We start from the raw sequence: 21,990 nt of genomic DNA, 5'->3' as shown, positions 1-21,990 counted from the left end.
CAGCCTCCCGCCTCCTCTCAGCCGCTCAAGTGGCTGACTCGAGCCAGGGCAGGCCGCTGTGTGGCCAGGGCTGTGTGTGGCCCCCCAGAGCAGACAGCCTCCAATCCTTGACCCTACCCCTGATCCACTTTCTTCTTTTCTTTGTCTTGTCTCCAGCCCCTTCCCCTCTTCTGTCCCTCCCCTCCCTCTTTCCCTATTCCTTCATTTCCCTCTTCTTTCTCGTCTTTTCTTTTTCTGTCCTCAGCGATTGTTATTCAACATTGATGTGAGTCGAGGCTGAAGAACATGCTACTTTATTGCTAAAATAAAGTTGCCTTGTCACCCTGGGTCCCTGAAGACTCCAACTGTAGATCCACATTCAAGATCTCACATGACTAACCCATTTAAAGTCCACAACTGTGAGAACCAGAAATCCTTACGTGACCTTATCCTCCCCCAAGTCTGTCCAAAGTCATCTTTCTTCGCCCACCTTACCCAAGGTGAGCCCACTCTCTCTCTCCAAGACTGTTATGATAGACTGGTGTCACAGAGTGCATCTGCCATTGCCCCACAGCGACTGCATAGAAGGACTTCATTGACATCTGCTTCCAAGTCCATCTCTGAAGTGTGTACCATGTTTTTCCTTGGGTTGCAGCTACTACTGCCTTCTAGATAGAAATGTAACGTATTAAACCTGTCACTCGTCTGCTCAGCGCCTCCAATGGCTTCCCATTTCCTATAAGATAGTCTCCATGCTCAGTCACCTTGAACCCTCAAATACCTGGCCCCAATTCACCCGCCCTGACGCACCTTTGCCCGTATGAATATGCTCCTTTCTACTGCCTGTACATTCGTTGCATTTTTCCTGCCTCCTTGCCTTGTCTTGCTTTTCCCTCTCCTCCCTCCACCTTTCAAATTTGAGGACCCTCTCTCAGGGCCCTCCTTCAACACTCCTCCCTAGGCACCTGGCCCTGAAACATGAAATAATCACATTTTTCCCTGCTGTCCTATAGCCCCGCGGTTCTGCTTACCTTACCCTGCCCCGTGTTACAGAGGGCAGCCGCACACATTGAGCACCAGCTGTGAGCTCAGGACTGCTCCAGAGAACTCACAGAAATTATCTTTACTCCTTACCACATACCCATTTTACAGGTGGGGTAACAGGGATCCTGCCCAAGGTCCACAAAGTCGGTCAGTGATGGGGCTGGGAATTCAAACCAGGCTTTTTGGTCTCTGATCTCTCTCTGTTCCATCAGGCTATTGCAGAAGAGATGAGGGCTGGGCACTCTTATTCCCATCCATTTGTTCAAAGCATGAAGTAATCCAGGGCTTAGGTAAGAGCCAAGGCAGCAAGTGGCAATCACTTTTTTTCAGCAACATCTAACATATCTCCTCTATGAGATTATAGACTTTTTAATACGTATATGTGTGTCCCATAAATCACTTTTTTTTTGCTATATGAGTAAGCTTTTTTATTTAAAGACATAGATTACAAAGAATAAAATAAGGAAACGGAGTTATGTAGGCACTCCTTGTGCTTTCAGAGGTTATTTTCTCTGAGACCACCTAATTCTTACTTTAAAAAAAATTTTTTTTTTAATTTATTCATGAGAGAGGCAGAGACACAGGCAGAGGAGAAGCAGGTTCCCTGCAAGGAGCCCAATGTGGGACTTGATCCCAGGGCCCCAGGATCACGACCTGAGCCAAAGGCAGATGCTCAACCACTGAGCCACCCAGGTGAACCTTTAAAAAAAATTTTTTTTACATTTTTTTTTTGGTTTTTAATTTATTTATTCACTTACTAACTTTTTAAAAATACATAAGCTCAGGGGTGGCTGGCTGGCTCAGTTGGTGAAGCATGCAATTCTTTTTTAAAAAAGATTTTATTTATTTATTTGAAAGAAAGTTAGAGAGAAAGAGCACAAGTAGGGGAAGGGGCAGAGGGAAAGGGAGAAGCAGACTCCCTGCTGAGCACAGAGCCTGATGGGGGCTCCGTCCCAGTATCCCAGGCTCATGACCTCAGCCGAAGTCAGACACTTAACCAACTGAGCCACCCAGGTGCCCTAGCATGTGATCCTTGATCTCAGGGTTGTGAGTTTGAGCCCCACATTGAGTGTAGAGATTACATACATACATACATACATACCTACATAACTTAAATAACTTGAATAAATAAACTTTTAAAAAATACGTAAGCTCAGTTCTGGAGAGAACATGCCATCTGTCTAGAGGCACGTGACAAAATCGTGGCGGGGCCAGAATGAGAAGGCAGGTCTCGAACCCTGGCTGGGTGGCCACTTGCCCCTACTGGAGTTAAAGGCATTTTACGTATATCCCCTGAGCTAGTTGTCAACATTTAATCCTGGACTGTTCCCAGGCTGGAGCGTTCAAGTCCAGGTCAGCAGAAGCCTGTGAGTTGCAGTGAGAAATTTCAAATCTGACACTTGCCAGTTCCCATCGAGCTCCGGGTGGGAAACGTCCTAGGTTTTGTCCATTTCTAATGTCGCAGCCAGTCTAGCGGAAGAGATCACCTCCAGGTAAAGTCATTCAGAACAAGGGTTTCTCATTTCAGTGCCATGCGACTGAGACAGATCATGGGCCACTCTGCCTCCCAGGGGGTGGGCATGGGATGAAGGACAAAAGCCACTTTTCCCTGCACCTCTGTCCTCTGCGCCCCAGGGTCCTCAGACAGTGACACAGTGACAAAGCCCCTGATGGACTTTCTGGGCACCCCACCCCCAGGAACGCTAAACCCACTATTCCAGGCGTAACTTGGAACCACTACTAGCCTCTCGCGTCCCCCTTTCCTCATCCATAGAAGGAAATAAAGACACCGCATCACAGCTCGACTTTGAGGACTAAACTAGAGCCCTATGAAAGCACTTTGTAAACTATAGGCCGCTGTAAAAGTATAAAGTGTCCATTTTTCAGGTGATACGAGGCTAATGCCTGATTTCCTTCAGGACACAAAATGCTGGGAGGTGGGGTGTTTAGTATCCAGAAACAGAGAAAACAGCCTGCTTTGTGGATATCTGTTTAGATATGTCTCATAGCACCCAGGAAACTTGTCATTCTTAGAGGGACCTGCTTTTCTTCATCCTCACAAAGAACAGAATGCGAGGAAATAGTCAGTGGTTCATGTATTCATTCCTTCAAAGAACATTTATTAACCACTGAGATGTAACAGGCATTACACTGAGCTAAGTGCTAGGAATACAGAAACTAATATCAAGTTACATGTATAAACATTTAGAAAAAAGTCTGGAAGTATATTCAAAAGGTAGCTTCCTCCCTTCCTCCCTTCCTCCTTTCCTCCCTTCCTCCTTTCCTCCCTTCCTCCTTTCCTCCCTTCCTCCTTTCCTCCCTTCCTCCCTCCCTCCCTCCCTTCCTCCCTTCTTTCCTTCTTCCCTCCCTCCCTTCCTCCCTTCCTCCTTTCCTTCTTCCCTCCCTCCCTTCCTTCTTTTCTTCCTCCCTACATAAAAGTAATTTCACAGAACTCTAAGTCCTGGGTCAAAGTAACTTGAATGTGGTCAGTTGTGGCTCAGTGATATCTGCTCTGTCACCCTCAGGCAGCTCCTGCAGCAGAGCCAAGACAAACCCAAAATCATGACAATGACCCATAGAACCAGCACAGCTCTGTCTTCCTATGGGACCCTTTTTATCTTTGAGAAAACTTTCCCAAATAGATTGAAGAATTCCCTTCATTTCTCTTTTGTCTGGGTCACATGTCCATCCTAAATCACTGGTAAAAAGAACAGTATCACAGGTCAGACCAGCAGTTCTCAAAGTGGGCTCCAAGGAGCCCTGTGGGACCCCAGCCCCTTATCAGGTCTATGAGGTCCAAACTATGCTCATGATAATGTTAAGATTCTTTTGTATCTTTTTTATTTTCATTCTCTCACAAGTGTACAGATAGTACAAAAAATCTGCAGATATGAAACTATCACTTTTTGAGTTTTGGTGTAAGAGCAAATCAGAATATCAACAATTATCTAAAAAGGGTATTAAAATGCTTTTCTTTTTTAAAAAAATTTATTTATTTATTTGAGATAGAGAGAGCACAAGAGAGCACAAGTAAAGGGAGGAGAAGCAGACTCCCTGCTGAGCAGGGAGGGCTGATATGGGGCTCGATCCCAGGACACTGAGATCATGAACTGAGCTCAAGGCAGACACTTAACTGACTGAGTCACCCAGGTGCCCCTAGATAATTTATTAATAGGCATGAATATCTGGGAGAGCTTCCAAGAGAAAGTGCTTTTCACATTTTGAAGAAGATAAGGGCTATAGTTTGGCAGGAAACGGGAAAGTCAAGCCATGGCAAGGTATCTGCCAAACGTGCCCTCTGTGCCCGGGATGTTGGATGCCATAAGACAGAGTTACTGGGAGTGGTGTAGCTTGCCTGTTACAGAAGACAGAGTCCCTGCCCACCTCTCCTCAGGCCACTGGTGTCCACAGAGGCACCTTCAGTGCCTTCTCCATCACCCCTATTGTCTGAGTGTGTGTGCAGTGGTGGTAAGAAGGAAGATGAGTAGGGATGCCTGGGTGGCACAGTGGTTGAGCATCTGCCTTCAGCTCTGGTAGTGATCCCAGGGTCCTGGGATCAAGCTTATCCCTCTGCCTGTGTCTCTGCCTCTCTCTCTGTGGCTCTCATGAATAAATAAATAAATATCTTTAAAGGAGGAGGAGGAGGAGGAAGACAACTGAAAAATTCAGTCCTGGACCTTGTCTGAGGACACCACATTCTACCCAGGGAGCTGAGATTTAGTCACTGCAAAAAAAAAACTCAGAGGAAGCTCACAGGCTATATAGTTTGGAACAGATAGTACAGACACTTCCAGACTCCCCACGATCCTACGTGCGACTTTTCGACTTTACAATGGTGCATAAGAGATCCTCATTCAGTAGAAACCGTACTTGGAATTTTGAATTGTGTTCTTCTCCCAGACTGGCAGTGTGTGGATGATACTCTGTTGTGATGCTGGGCTGCTGGAGGGGTTGTTGCTCTCAATTACCTGCGATCACCAGGGTCAACTACTAATACCTATACCCACACAACCATGTTGTTTTTTCACGGCCAGTATGGTATTCAATCAGTTACATGAGACAGTCAACACTTTATTATAAACTAGACTTTGTGTTCGGTGGTTTTGCCCAACCGTAGGCTCATGTGGGTGTTCTGAGCATGTCTAGGGTGGGCCAGGATGTTGGGTAGGTTAAGTGTATTACATGCATGTTCAATATTTTCCACTTACAATTGGTTTATTGGGGCATAACCCCACCTGAAGTCAAGGACCATCTGTATATGCAATGGGATGGACTGAGTTAACTGTAAAGAATGCCTGAATGCTCTCCCAGAATTCCCAAAGTGAATGAAGGAAACGTGTGAACAGACACCTTATGTTTTGGTCTTGCTTAACATTGTTCAGAAATCACAGCCACCATGAGTCCAACCCCACTTTCCACAAAGTTTTTTTCCCCTCTTCTGTTTTTACTTCCTTCCTTTTCTAGCATTCTCTCCCAACCTGTCTCCCCTTCTTGCTGTTTTTCCCATGTCCTTCCTCCCTCCTTCTTTTCTGGTCCTGTCTCTCCATTGTCCTGTTTTGTTTTCTTTCTTTCCTCATAACAGTGAAGTATGAAATGTTTAATTTGCAATGGGAGATCACTACTACGTGAAAAGAAAACTCTCCCTGGCTCAAGAAACAACTTTAATAATCTCTAACTGCTTTCAATCCTACTATTTTATATGGACATAATTTTACATAGTTGCTATCATAAAGTCTGTATCAAAGTGATGTTTCCTGGGGGCAGAAATTAGAGATGCATATGAGCTCTTTCTAGCTTTAATAGCTCACTGTTCACTAACTCAGAGTCGGAACTGCAATAAACAGTCAGACATATTCATTGCAATCGGATGTCAGTGAGCTCTAAAAAGGGAAAAATATAAGCAAAAAAAATCATCCACTTTCTAATAACAATGCCACAGGGTAAGAGCACTCTCAGGAGTCCCTTATCCTCCTATACAGAACCAATCTGCCAAATTCAGAGACCCCATAGCTGGATAAAGACCCTTATTCTCTCCTCCCCCATCATCCAATAACATGCTAGAAAATTAGCCTGTTTATTTCAAGTTACGGGCCGCATTATATATCTATAAGCTATCATTTTGCGTGAATGCCAATTTGCCAATCTGGGATTAGCTGCCTGCAAAATCGCTTAGCTCGTTTGATATTCGTTAGAGAGAAGTTATCTGCTTAGCCAGCCAACCCTTTAATTGGATGCCAACCTCTGGTGCTACAAGGCTAAAAACAAACAACCCAAAATCTACAAGTGAACCAGGAGGCATCTCACTTGCATCTTCAATGAAAAATCAATCTGGGGATTTTCTCACTGAATCTTCATAATAACTCTGTGGTACAGGTAATACAATTTTCCCATTTTACAGAGGAGGAAAGTGAGCCTCAATCTCAGTGTTTACTCAAGTTATTCAAGTGGTTAACAGTGAAATCAGATCCCAGATCCTGAGTTCTGTCTCGTCAGATTGACTCTAGAGTTTGTATTTCAAACCCTCACATCATGCTGCTTCCTCAGACCTTGTTGGGAGGCCAAGTCCTCTGGGAAACCTCTCTTACAACCAAGAGACATTAAAAGTTCTCTTGTCTCCCCCTAGAGCATCCCAAACCAACTTCAGTAGAGCCCTCATTGTGGCACTCATTTCTTGTCTCTCACCTGGACAGTGAGGTCTAAAGGTACAGAAAATATGTCATTTTATTTATTTATTTATTTATTTATTTATTTATTTGTTTGTTTATTTATTTATTTAGATTTTATTTATTTATTCATGAGAGACACAGTGAGAGAGAGACAGAGACACAGGCAGAAGGAGAAGCAGGCTCCATGCAGGAAGCCCAATGTGGGACTCGATCCCAGAACCCGGAATCACACCCTGAGCCGAAAGCAGATGCTCAACCACTGAGCCACCTAGGTGTCCCAAAAATATGCCATTTTAGTATTCGTAATTCCAACCCCTAGCCCAAGCTACTTTCTTAGTAGATGTTTGTGGGCTGAATGGAGGTACATCCCTCGTGACCATGAGGGTCATACCATGAAGTTGTGTTCTGACTGGTGCCCACTTGTATTCTTGATTCCCAACCAATATCCAAAGCTCATCTAAATCATGCCTTTTTTCCACATCTTTGTCAGACCTTGGCACTCTTTTTCCTAATCCCAACCTCTATGCAGGTACCCCTTCCCCCTTTGGCCAACACACAAAATGTATTTATTTTTCACTTTGGTTTAATGTGTATCTCGTGGAGACTGTGAGATCTTTTGTTATTCATATTTGTTTGTTAGAGACTATATGTTCTAAAACAGAGGGGATTTGGTAATAAATCTTGGCAGAAGAACTGGAACCTAGTAGGTGCTTAGTAAATGAACAAATATAGTTCTCCTGGAACATCTTTTTTTCTTTTTTTAAAGATTGATTGATTGATTTTATTTTTTTTAAAGATTTTATTTATTCATTAGAGACACACACACACACACACACAGAGGCAGAGACACAGGCAGAGAGAGAAGCAGGCCCCATGTGGGAAGCCCGATGTGGGACTCGATCCTGGGACTCCAGGATCACGCCCTGGACCGAAGGCAGGCGCCAAACCACTGAGCTACCCAGGGATCCCGCTGATTTATTTATTTTAGAGAGAGAGAGAGCACACAAGCAGGGAGGGGACAGAGGGAGAGAGAGAAAGAATCCTCAAGCAGATTCCCTACTGAGCTTGGAGCCTGAAGTGGGTGGAGCTCCATCCCAGGACCCGGAGATCATGATCTGAGCTGAAATCAAGACTCGGATGCTTAACTGACTAAGCCACCCAGGTACCCCTGGAACATCTTTCAACCTAGCACCATATGCAATTCAACATTCTATCAGAATCTGTACATTTATTCTTTCATTTGGTAAATGAGTAAATGGCAATTACATTTGAAGTCACATGTTATAGACTGAGAATACAAAGGTGAAACAGCTAGGAGCTTAGCCTTCAGAAAACACATGTCTGCAAGGAGAAATAAAGAAGGTTCCACCAAAAAAGAAATAGAGAATGTACTATGACCATTTCCAGCTGAACAGTTAGAGGCTTCATAGAGAAAAAGGACTTTGCATAAGGCCTTGAGGATCCGTAATATTTAGAAATTTGGCAAAGAAGGAGACAGAAGGGCATTCCAGATGGAGCAAAGAATTTGAGCAACTGCCCAAAGTGGGAAAGCCTGGGGCATGTACTTGGAACAGAGCAAAGTTCATTTGCTAGGGCCTGGAGTGGAAGAAGAGGCAGGACAAGGAGCGGAGATGAAAACGTTTGTGAATGCTGGATGAAAAAGCCATCCTGACGAGGACATGGAGCCCTTGGAAGAATTTCCCTACTTTGCATAGCTCATCATTGCCATCTCTGTACCAACCAATGAAGGTTGCATGGGACCTTTGGCCCCATGGTGTTGGCTGCTGTCCACTGTCTAACATACTCACCTCCTAGTAGATATCTCTCCCTTTTAGCAGATTTTCACTTTTGGAAATACTACGTACATCATAATCACATTGATAAATGGTTTTTGCCCTTATAGAGCGTGGCACATGAAGAATCTCCATAATCAACACAGTAGGAGCCCCCATAGCATTTTGGGAGGAAATTGCTCTCGGGTCCTCCCTCCCCAAATCCTTCTCAACCACCTACTTCCTTACAAGACAGATCCCAGTTTCAATTACCATCGAAATGGTCACTACCCGGGTCCTGTTGTGCCTGGCACAGTGCTGACTGCTATACACAAGTCACATTCTTTGTGAGCGTGAGTAAATCGTTTGGCCTTCCTAAGCTTCAGGTCCCTCATCTGCAGGATGGTAGTGGAGAGGGCGGGAGGTTGCTAAAACCTGCCTTGCCAGAATATGGGGAGGATCTACAAGGTAATATATATAAAAATACTACAAGGTAATATATATAAAACACAGTTTCTGGTCTATAAGGTGCTCACTAAAAGGTAACTAAGTATATACTGTGGAAGTTTAAAAGGTGTATATATTCATTGTATGTATGTTTTTATATATATGTATATCCACACACAGACATATAGAGGCACAGTGATCTTTCATAGTATCTGAGGAGATAGGGAGGGCAATTTCCCAAATGAATCCCATAGGACAGTTGAGGCATTGGTTCAAGGTCAAAAATGAATCAATGTGTGTTGGGGGTGCTGGCTGGCTCAGTCTGTAGAGCATGGAGCTCTTAATCTTGGGATCATAAGTTCAAGCCCCACCTTTGGCAAAGAGAATACTTTACAAAATAATAACAAATTTAAAAAATAATTGATGATTTGGGGGCACCTGGGTGGCTCAGTGGTGGAACGTCTGCCTTTGACTCAGATTGTGATCCTGGGGTCCTGGGATCAAATCTCACATTAAGCTCCCTGTGGGGAGCCTGCTTCTCCCCCTGTGTCTCTGCCTCTCTCTGTGTGTCTCTCATGAATATACAAAATCTTTTAAAAAATGAAAAAATAAAAATAATTGATGGCTCAGGTTAGAATCCAAGGCTCCCATTTGCTAGGACAGATTCTTTCTAGCACAGTGTGAGGCCCAAGTACATTTCAAGAGCACCTGTGTATAACTACAAATGAGAATCAGGAAATGAGCTGAAAGCATCTATGAGCAGAGAAGGCAGGGGAAGGAAACTGTCCACTCTCCTTCAGGCTGCTACTTTTGATGAAGTATTGCCCGGTTGTTGAGCACTTCTACATAGAGGCCACTTCATAAGCTATGGATCATATTCCTCTTCCCTCTTCTGAGCTTTCTTTAAATTCTTGCCAAGTTTCCTTCAGAGACAGAAGCCCCCAGTTGAGTTCACTCTTTCCAATAGCGGACTGACCCGGTTGAGGTCAGAGCCTTTGAGCCTTGGGGTCGTTGTATCCGGGCACTCAGCACCTCCTGGGTTCTCCTCAGGTATCCTGGGGCGCCCCCAAAAGAGAGGCTGTGAATCTAGTCTTAAGTGTCAAGGTCAAGGTCCTCAGGTCCCTTACAGAGGGATGGGCTGGAGGAACAGGGGCATGCGGGGGTGGGAGGGTGGCAGGGTGGGGTGGGGTGGACTTTGGTCAGAGATGGGCCAGCAGGGGGCCAAGGGGCAAATGGATCAACAGGCTGATGCAGAGGAGCAGCCAGGAGGGGGAAGAGGCAGCCACAGCAAGGTGCCCAAGGTCAAGGCCAGTGGCAAGCTGAACTGACCCGGCCCCAGAGGGCCTTCCTGCTTCTTCGGATTCTAATGTTTTGATCAAGAAGATTGTAAACCGAAAGGCGCCACTCGGATGTCTCAGAGCCCCAAGGCAACTAAACCCAGAAAACAAAAAGGGCCAGAAGCTAGCCCAAGTGAAGGAGGTTACAGCCCCAGGAGGTGGGAGGGGCCAGGCCGGGTGGGCGTGGCCTTCCCTGCAGCGGCGGGTGACCGACAGGTGCCCCCTCCGCGTGCCCCTGCTCTGTCCCCACAGCGCTGTGCTGCAAGAAACCAGAAAGGACCTCGGGGTGGCCCGGGCGGCTCAGTCGGTTAAGGGCCTGCCTTCCGCTCAGGGCATGATCCCGGGACCCTGGGATCCCTGGGAGTGGGGCTTCCTGCTGAGTGGGGGGCCTGCTTCTCCCTCTCCCTCTGCCCCTCCCCCGGTCGTTCTCTCTCTCTCTCTCTCTCTCTCTCTCTCTCTCTAATGGATAAAATCTTGAAGAAGAGGAAGAAGAGGAGGAAGAGGAGGAGGAGAAAGAAGAAAAAAGAAGAAAGAAGAAACTCCAAACCCCATATCCAGGAGCTAACAAGATTCAAGCTGAAGAAAATCAGCTCACAGACTTAAAGGATTTTTTCCTTCACTTTTAATCTTCGATTGTCTTTGCTTTGCTAAACTTTTAACAAAGAGTAAGATGTGAGAGAATGTGATGGGCAAAGTTACCTTGCATCCGGGTTTCCAACTTTGCTCCCTGATGATGAGATATGAACCCCAGATTCTCAAGAGTCCTTGAAAAAAAACCGACAACAACAAAGGAACCAAGGAGTCAAACTACCCTTGTGTTTTCTCCTGCTAGTACCCACCAGAGGAGCAGCAGTCAGGCTGCCCCCTCCAACCCCACCCCCACCCCCGCAGCCAGCCCTACAAGTAACCACCCTCCAACCCCCCCCTCCCCCCATCCCTTTACCCCTTGCCTCCAGGGTGAGAAAAAGTCAGAGACCCAAATGAGAGTGTTATCTGGCTGGCAAAAGAAGTGTGAAAAACTGCTGTGGCCTTTTCTAGCCATCCCAATGAGCTCATGTGTTTTCATTTTGAAGTGTTAAATATATTGCCAGAGAGAGGGTATTCTGTGGATATTTAGGTCAAACGCTAGGATTTCTTTTACCCCTTTAGAATTTTAGCCCAGTTCTGAGGATGTTAAATTGAGATCATAAAACTGGCAGAGGAAACTTTCTGGAACCTTTACAGAGTAATCACCAATATTGTTTAAAAATAAAAACCCACAAAACCGTCTGATCTCAGAGAGAGCTGCATTATCTCTTTCTGTCTCCCTGAAATAATCCCTGCGTGTAACTTCCATGGGGCATCGGTAATGTGCAGTGGCTCTTCCCTCTCCACTTCTTTACAGCCCACGTGCAGTTAAATCGAGGCCGGATCCCTGACTGCATGAAGATTAACTTCCTTGTCTAGTCACTCCCTAGAGAATTATTTCAGGTTTTAAGACAAAGGGGAAGTTCTCATTTTTGAGCTTTCTTACCCAGGCAGGTCTCCACAGGCCATTTGGAAGGCCTAAGCTGACATTAAAAGATGGCTTTCAAAGGAGCCGAACTGGAAGAACCAGAGTGGGTGGGTGGTTGCCGGGGGCTGGGGCTGGGGGAAATGGGGAGATGTTGGTCAAAGGGTGCAAACTCCCACTGTAAGTTATGAAAGATCTGGAGACTAATGCACAGCATGGTGACTGTAGTTAATAACAGTGCATTATGTCTTTGAAAGTTGCTTGTGGAATACATTTTTTTTAAGACTATTTATTCATGAGAGACAGAGAGATAGAGGCAGAGACATAGGCAGAGGAAGAAGTAGGCTCCCCATAGAGAGCCTAATGCAGACTTGATCCCAGGACCCTGGGATCATGACCTGAGCCAATGGCAGACGCTCAACCACTGAGCCACCCAGGCACCCCTGTTCATTTCTTAAATTTCTTATCATGTTCTTTGATAGCCAGACAAGAGAGCACTATTAAGAAATAAGTTCCCAACCCTTCATATTTGTATATTTAATACATCCTCAATAAAATACCAAGACTTTTTAAAACATCTAGAGTTTAAAGAAAAAAAATCTAGAGTTGATGTGGGGAAAGAAACATGCAGGAATACCCTGGAAATGTTTAAGAGAAATGTAACAAGCAGGTTACAAGCCTTAACAGATGCTAACTACATTCTGAAGTTACATTAGCACAATGTGGTACTTATGCAATGAATACACTGATCATGGACGAGATGAGGAAATTTTAAAAATAAGCACAAATACATAAGTGTATTAGTGTATAAAGCTGGGATCTCTAATGAGTGGATTATTTAAAGATTATTTGATAGATGGCTTACGAACAATATGGTAACTGGGAGAGAAATAAATTTGGAATCATACTTTACATCCAACATCAGAATACTTTCTCAGTGAATCGAAGATTTACATGTGAAACTTAAAAAAAAGAAACGTAGGAGAGTTCTTTTGCAATCTCAATTGGGAAAGACCTTTCTAACTGTGACACAGAACTAGAAGCCATAGAAGAAAATATTGACAAATCGACAATATAAGACGAAAGTCCACATAGTGAAAATCATTATGAACAGAGTAAAAAAGGACAATCTAAGGGAAAATGATATTTGCAATTTATACATTAGATTAACAAACCAGTAGAAAAATTGGGCAGTTTCCCCCCCAAAGAAACACATGAACAAAATGCAGCATCTCATTATTAATAAAAAAAATACAAGTGAATAATACAGTGAGATGATATGCCCCTTTTCAACGTTCAAAAATTTCACAACACACTGCTATAGGGTTGGCAAGGACTCTCCTATGTTGCTGGCAAGAGTAGAAACTGATACAACATTTTTGCAGAGGAATTCCTCAAAAACTTTAAAAATTATATACGCATTTGTCCTTTGACCCACCAATTTCACTTCTGGGAATTTACAGATGTACAAAATGATATATGTACACGGTTATTTAATGCATCCTTGCTTGTTCTTTCAACAATTGGAAACAACCTATGTATCTATTAACAACAGTAAAATAAATGATCATAAATTTATCCAGTGGAATAATATACAGCCATAAACAATAATGAGGGGGCTCTTTATGCATAAAAATTGAGTAATCTTCAGGATATATCATTAGATGAAAAAAGCAAATAGTAGCACATTCTGCTATTTACTGAAAATATGAACAAAAAGAATATATAAACATATTTGGCAATATACATAGAAAAGAACACTGGCTGTTATAGAAGTTGTCTTTGGGGAAAAAATGGATGTCTAGAATAGTGGTGGGGGTAAAATCTGTACTGTACACCTTTTTGAACTTTTTGAATTTGAACCAAGTGACTATATCATCTATTTTTTTAAATATCAAATACAAGTTTAAAAGAATTGAAGGGATAGAAAGAGTGACAAGACAAAAATTGACAGATGTGTCTCAAATGCATATCAATGCACCAGAAGAACTCAAGAATGTGCTCTCCATCACCAGACTGAGGAACAAAGAATGACTTTGGTCCCATGGTATGATGGAAAGAGCTTGGAATATGGAGTTGACAAATTGTAATTCCCGAAATACTTCAAAAATATGATTCTCTTACAAAATAGGATGAACATTTGTCACAGATTTTATTTAAATAATTAACCCAGGGGATCCCTGGGTGTCTCAGTGGTTTAATGCCTGCCTTCAGCCCAGGGCATGATCCTGGAGTTCCAGGATCAAGTCCCCTATCAGGCTCCCTGCATGGAGTCTGCTTCTCCCTCAGCTTCTCCCTCTGCCTGTGTCTCTGCCTCTCTCTCTCTCTCTCTGTGTGTGTGTGTGTCTCATGAATAAATAAATAAAATCTTTAAAAATAAATAAATAAACAACCCATGAGGGCATCAGGGAGATGGAAACATTGATTCCAAGAGTAGCTGAGGAAGTGGTTGGTGGAATAACCCATAGGTCCAGGCACACTAAAATAACTTTTGAAAATTAGAGACAGGGATCCCTGGGTGGCGCAGCGGTTTGGCGCCTGCCTTTGGCCCAGGGCGCGATCCCGGAGACCCGGGATCGAATCCCACATCGGGTTCCCGGTGCATGGAGCCTGCTTCTCCCTCTGCCTGTGTCTCTGCCTCTCTCTCTCTGTGACTATCATAAATAAAGAAAAAAAAAAAAAAAGAAAATTAGAGACAAATATAATTAATGCTCCACTGGGGAATACAAACATCTTTTCTGAAGAACAGAAATCATTTCTAGCTCTACAAATAGATACATGTTAGACTCAGAGCTACAAGTTAAGGTGTGACTTTACAGAGTCTGTGCCCCGAATTAGTCGTAAGTAACAAAATCAAACATCAGTTTCTTCTCCTAGAGACAGACTAATTTGCTGGGCTCAGTGTAAATGAAAATTTAGGGCCCCTTGTTCAAATATTATTGAGAATTTCAAGACAGCGATGATCGAGCACTAAACCAAGTTAGTGGGCCCTCCTAAGCGCAGAGTTCTGGGTGACTGCATAGATTGTAACCCATGAAGCTAGTCTTGTTCCCAGGGGAACTAGATAAACCCTAGGAGAGCTTTTAAATAATGTCACACGATGACATTAGGGGACATGCAGCCACTCTCTTGCTTCATTTCCAAATTTCGCATCATTTTTCATTATAGAGTGGAAAGAATGCCTTCATAGTTGTGTGATCTTGGGCAAGTTACTTAATGTCTGCAAAGCTCCCTTGCCTCACTGGTAGATGAGGATTAAAAATAATCCTTGCTAGGGGCGCTGGGGAGATGGTGAAATGGGTGAAAGGATCAAAAAGTACAAACATCTGGGGTTGTAATAATCAGGATAGTGAGTGTAGTTAATAATCTTGTATTGTATATTTGAATGATGCCAAGAGGGTAGATCTTTCAAATTCTCATCAGAAGGAAAAAAAAATTGTAACTATGTGTGACAATGAATGTTAACTAGACTTATAGTGGTGATCAGTTTCCAGTATATATACATATATGGAATCATTATGCTGTACACTTAAACTCATATATATGTCCATTATGTCTCAATTTTTAAAAATTCTAGGGGTAGCCTGGGTGGCTCAGTGGTTTAGCACTGCCTTCAGCCCAGGGCGTGGCCCTGGAGACCCGGGATTGAGTCCCATGTCTGGATCCCTGCATGGAGCCTGCTTCTCCCTCTGCCTGTGTCTCTCCCTCTCATGAATAAATAAATAAATAAATTTAAAAAAAGAAATTAATAATATGTTTTACTTAACCCAATATATTAAAAATACATTGTGATATGGAAACACTATTAAAAATTATTAATTAAAAAAAATAAAAATAATCATTAATTTAAAAAGCCTTGCCCTATATACTTTTTAGGATTTTAATGATTTCTAAATAAAACATGCATCTGACAATTGGATACACTGTAAAGTCCTATACAAAACTATGCAAATATTTAATATCCGGATGGAGTTTTGGCATTTCAGCCTGGCACTTGTTTCAGATTCTGTCTTTCTCACTTTCTTTTTTGTTTTAATTTTAATTGATTGATTAATTGAAGTATAGTCAATATAATAATGTTACTTTAGTTTCAAGTATATGACATAGTGATTCAAAAGTCTGTATGTTATGCTGTGCTCACCACAAGTGTAGCTCCCATCTGTCACCATGCAACGCTACCACAACACCATTGACTATATTTCCTAAGCTGTACCTTTCGTCCCCATGATTTATTCATTCCATAACGGATTCTCTTAACTGAGAGAAAGCTTCCTGGATAAAATGACCTTGGATTGCATTATAAGGAGAGGGAGACAATGGGATGTGGCTGTCAGGAAGTGGTAGGTTGTCCAGACAAAAGTGACAGTTTGGACAAAGCCTCGAAGAAAAGGAAGGGTGAGACCATCCCTGGAGACCCCAAAACTGCCAGCTTCACAGGCTGGCAGGAGATGAGAGCTGACACCCGAAAAATCATGGTAACTCACGTAGCCTGTGAAACATTAGGGCAGTGACTGTCAAAATTTTCCCAAAATACCTCTAAAGACAGAAGAAAGAAAACAACTCTCCAAAAAGACCACTATAATGGGGGGAATACTTCTTTCATTTTTGGGGGGGAGGGGGAGGCATACTTCTTTTCATTCTTGTGTCTATCTTCACAAATTCATGAACATTTTACATGCTATTCTATCACATATCCATTATTTTAATATTAAAAATAATAATTCGGGGATCCCTGGGTGGCTCAGCGGTTGAGCGCCTGCCTTTGGCCCAGGGCGTGGTCCTGGGGTCCCGGGATCGAGTCCTGCGTCAGGCTCCCTGCCTGGAGCCTGCTTCTCTCTTTGCCTCTGTCTCTGCCTCTCTCTCTCTCTCTCCCATGAATAAATAAATAAAAATGAAAAAAAATTAAAAATAATAATTCTTCCCCCCTCCAAAAAAAAAAAAAAAATCTTGGGTAAAACTGAATTCCCTCAAGATGTCCCATTTTTATTTTGTGGTTTCCAGAACACAGAAGCTTAAGTATCCCAGTCTAAAAGGCACTAGAATAATAGTCCCTTACTAGAATATCGTTCATGACATCTCGATGATGGAGGCTACTACTGCCCAGAAGCTTCCACCCTTGACTGGAGGCCCTTTCTACACTTCTAGGGACCAGAACTCCTTGGATGGGGTCCAAACGAGGACCTGCCTTCAGCACAAGTCTCACTCTGCAGCCTCAGTTACTTCCTTTTTCTTTGCACATGCTCCCACCACCTGTGAGCCTCCAGTCTCACCCCTTCCCGATCCCCAAAGGGCTAACTGGTTTAAGGGATTTATGATTCTTTGAGTTTTCCCCAAAGTGTTCTGTCCAGTTTGGTTTTTCTGCAGCCTAACTGGGTGGAGGTGGAGCTACGGGAGGGGAGGAGTGGGCGGGGCCATGGAGGAGTGGGCGGGGCCGACGAGGGGAGGACCGGGTAGGCGGAGCCTATGGGGGAGGAGTGGGCGTGGCAGGGAGCGCGGAGTGGGCGGGGCCGATGAGGGGAGGGGGAGGGCCTGGTGGGCGGGGGCCTATGAGGGAGGAGTGGGCGTGGCTAGGAGTGGGCGGGGCAGGGGAGCGCGGAGTGGGCGGGGCCGATGAGGGGAGGGGAGGGCTGAGTGGGCGGGGCCAGTGGGAGGAGAAGGGATGCGTGGGCGGGGCCTGGAGGAAAGGGAATGGGCGGGGCTTACTGTAACCTCAGGACAGAGCAATTTCCTCGAGAGGGAAGAGTAGTCTCTAGAATCTTCCAGTTGGCGACCACCCAGGCTCACCAGCTCCTACCTACTGCGCTGAGCCCCTGGAACCGTGCACATATTTCTGCTCTCCAGAGCCTTAGCCTCCGGAGCGGAATTATCATTTGTTTATGATTAGGACCAGGCTGTGGATCGCTGAGAGCACCCTCCTAAAGTCAGATGGCCGCCCTTCCGATTCTAACTCCTCTAACAAGAGCTTCTTGTGTGTTTCCTTTTGTTAGAGTCTGTATATGTTGCTCAGAGACTTGGTGACGTTTTGAAAGAGCAAAGTTTATGATTGCCTCTGCGTCTCAAAGAGGAGTTAGGGTAAACTGATGATTCTGCCTTGAGCCCTTCTTCCCATCCTCAGAGCTTGTTTTCATTACCGGGGGCTGCTGGGTTGCAAAATAGGAGATCAGAGGAGCATGTAAAGTATCTTTCCCCATGTGCTTCTAAATGGTGGAATTTGGGGAGGGAGTGTCAGGTTCATGACGTGATCCTCTACTCTTTTTTTAGGTTGGAAGAAATGTCTTAAGAGATTTTTTAAGAAATCCCTGCTCTCATGATCTTCTGTTGTCTTTGAGGAAGGGAGTGGTGTGAGAGAATCGGCACACAGCACAATGCGGTGCTTGTACCCAGTTTTCTTTATCTTTCTGCTCTGTCCTTTGGTGTTTGGTCCACAGCCAGGGAGTCGCTGTCACATCTCTGCAGAGGCCTCCCTGGCAGGACTCGCACCTTTACCTCTCTGCAGAACTCTATACCAATCTGAAGACCAGACTCTCCAGGTGGCTCCCTTCTCCCCACTCTGAAAGAGGAGAAAGGGGAGGAGGAGGAAGAGGAGACCAGGAGCACTGGAGTGGTCACCTAGGACCAGAGCAGCCACAAGCAACCCAGACCCATGGTAAGCAGGATGAGAGTCATTTTTTTCCTGCTAGACTAATACTCAAGAACCAGAGTCTAAAGTGGAACTTAAGGACACAGATTTCCAGGCCCCATTCCAGAAGGAATGAATCAGCCTTGGGGTGGGGGAGATGGGAATATGTCATATTAAAATCCTCCCTGTGACTCTGCTGTATCAGCAGGTGAGGGAACCACTGGACCAGGCCAGCACTTAGCATCAAGTTGCTGCACCTGCCAGTCAGCCCTAGAAGAGTTCAGCTCTAAAAGTTTGGTTCAGGGGTGCCTGGGTGCTCTGTTCATCTGGCATCTGCATTCAGCTCAGGTCATGATCTCAGGGTCCAGGGATGGAGCCTCACATGGGGAAATCCCTGCTCAGCAGGGAATCTGCTTCTCCCTCTCCCTCCACCCAGCTAGGGCTTTCTTTCTTTTTCTCTGTCTGTCTCAAATAAATAAATAAGATCTTTAAAAAATAAATAAATAAAAGTTGGGTTCAACCTGTTGTTCCACTGTGGACACCCCCACACCCCTCACACACACACAGCCCTACTGTTCGCCTTGATAATGCTGGGAGATCTCAGTATCCTTAAATAGCTGTTTGCTCATTAATTTTCACTGTCTCTTAGTAGTCTTGCCCCTGGGGGCAGCCCAAGTCCCTCCTGGTATAGATAACTAATAATCCACATTAGCTAGAACACCAGAGTACATCCCACCAAGGGGTCCTTTCGGTTCCTCAAACTCAGCATAAATGCATTCACTGGGTCCTCCTCCCAAGCAGCATCCTCTCCTGGCTTCTACGTTTCTTTCTGGTCTTAACATGGTCATTCTTCCTGTCATCCTGGCTTGCAATCAGCATTAGATCCACTTATCTCTATCCCTTCCCATTGGCCATGCTCCTCTAATCAATCACTGCATCTCATTACTCTCAATTCACAAGTTGATGCTTGTCATCTCCTCTTTAGGCATATTGCCCCTGTCCCCCCTCAGCCCTCTTCACCTCTCGCTGGAACACTGAATGCTTTGAAGGTGAACGTTCCATCGTTCTGTTGTTCCATCCCCAGTTGGTCCCAAGGCATTCTGCTCACCCCCTTTAACCATTTCCCATCCCACCTTCCTTTAAGCGGTTTGCAAGTAAATCTGACCAATCCTTGGTCAGGCTAGAGGCTATGTTACTCCCCAGATCAAAAAACCTTTGATGATTTCCTGTGCCTACTGAATAAAGCCTAGGCATTTTTTTCAAGGATTTGCCCTAATGTCACCCTATTGGGCTACCTCCACTCACAAGTTTCTTATGCTCCCAAACTGTTACCTCTTGCAGATCTTTCAAAATTGCTCCCATTCTTCCTCCCCTGAGCCTTGGTCCCTGCTATGTCTTTCTTTCTTTTTTTTTTTTTTTTTGCTATGTCTTTCATACTCATGTATTGAAAGGTTACCCATCCTTCAGAGCCCCAGCTCAAAAGTTACTTTCTCCATGAAGTCTCCCATGATCGCTCTAGCCTGATGTGATGTCATGCTCCTCAAGACAAGTATGCTTTTCTTATGACATTTTTTCATGCCCTGTTCTTACCGAGGTCATTTGATTATATACCATAGCTCTTTTACTAGACCAATTGTTTCTTTAGGGCATGTTTCTTTACTCTTCATAATATCCCCCATTATGTCTAATCTAATGCTTTGCACAGAAGCAGCTCAAAAACTAAGTGTTGACAGGCTGAATAAAAGTAGAAATTAATAATGGGTTAAGTTGGGGTGAGGAAGGCTGATAGTATACTCATTATTAAATATTCAATATTAAATATCGGAATATTTCCATCCTGGTAGGACATCTTCGGCACTATTTTATGCTGCTAAGTTTCAGCAGCTACTGCTCTAGAGCTGTAGTAGCCCCCAGCTTCCTGAATCCTCCTCTGAGAGCCCCTGAACCCCTGCAGGATCCAGCACCTAAAGAAGTGATACTTGACTCAGTAGAAAGTCTCCAGAATTAGTTGATGCCTCCATAGTAATTTTGAATGCCACCCATAGGGAGGAGCAATATGATTAATCAAATAGGTCAAACCACATTGAACTTTGAACGGGATACTGCACTTGCCTGGGCACAGAAGGAACTAGAAACGTAGACATGATTTCTGCACATCTTAGACTAGGAATGTTCCAATGGCTAGAAGATATGAATGTTTGTGTGATGACTAGTGAAGTGGGGTGGGTATTTCTCTTAGTACCAATAACCAGCATTTGACAAAAACTTTTACTAATCTAATTGTCCTCAGAAGTCTTGGAAGCAACCGTTACTACCTCATTTACAAGTAGATAGATAGTAGCCTAAAAAAGGCTTTTCTTTCTTTCTAAAAAGAAAAAAAGAAAAGGAAGGAGGGGGGAGTGAGGGAGACACTAGGGGAGGGAAAGAAAGAAAGAGAAAGAGGGAAGGGAGGGAGAGAAGGAGAAAGAAGGAAAGAAAAAAAGAGGGAAAAAAGCAACTTATCAGCAGTAAACAGGAACATTTGGCCTTTGTAGGCATTTTAAGAGGCCTCACACTACATTCTATTAAGTATATTAAAATATACCCCATCTTGGGGCCCCTGGGTGACTCAGTCCTTTAAGCATCTGATTCTTGATTTAGACTCAGGACGTAATCTCAGGGTCCTGGGGTAGAGCCTCAAGTCAAGCTCCATACTGAGCGTGGAACCTGCTTATGATTCTGTCTCCTTCTGCCCATCTCCACTCCCACTCGATTTCTCTCTCTCTAAAACAAAACCAAAGGAAAAAAAAAAAACACATATATGTGTCTCCAATCTCTAACTTTTTTTTTAAAGATTTTATTTATTCATGAGAGAAAGAGAGAGAGAGAGAGGCATAGGCACAGGCACAGGCAGAGAGAGAAGCAGGCTCCATGCAGGGAGCTTGACATGGGACTCGATCCCGGGTCTCCAGGATCACACCCTGGGCCGAAGGTGGCGCTAAATCGCTGAGCTACCCGGGCTGCCCTCTAAGTTTTTAAAAATAGATTTTATTAATTTATTTGACAGTGAGAGAGAGAGAGAACATGGGTGAGGGCTGGGCAGAGGGAGAAGCAGACTCCCCACTAAGAAGGGAGCCCGATGTGGAGCTCAATCCCAGGACCCTGGTCTCATGACCTCAGCCAAAGGCAGATGCTTAACTGACTGAACCACCCAGGCGCTCCTCTAACTTTTTTTCACTGTGAAAATCTTACGATATTTTTCATAACTTTACTTCTCAAAAGTTGGCCTAACAACGATTTCTTGGCAATCGTTGCACCCCCAATCAGGAATTTTGCCAATGATGAAAAACCAGCCTGCTTATTGTTCTTGGATAGGTAAACGTCTTGTGATAAATGAAAGAAAATGGCATAATAACATCTGTGTAGACTTAGTGAGGTATACTAAGTTTATTTTCATGTTTTCTTTTCATACTGTGAAGCAGGTTACATTTTTTTAGATCTTCAACATGTTTAGGTCTCTGCCACCAGCCGTAGAGACAAACAGCCCTGGTTGCAAGTGTTGGAGTAGGGTCAGCCTGCAAACTTAGCCAGGATACTCGAAGCACCCTGGAAGTGCCATCGGCCACCTCCTCCCCGAGCCATCTTCATACATCTT

This window comes from Canis aureus, chromosome 3 (genome assembly GCF_053574225.1).
Source record: "Canis aureus isolate CA01 chromosome 3, VMU_Caureus_v.1.0, whole genome shotgun sequence".
Classification (NCBI taxonomy): domain Eukaryota; kingdom Metazoa; phylum Chordata; class Mammalia; order Carnivora; family Canidae; genus Canis; species Canis aureus.
The sequence above is the reverse complement of the archived record's forward strand: the minus strand, read 5'-3'. Positions refer to the sequence as shown.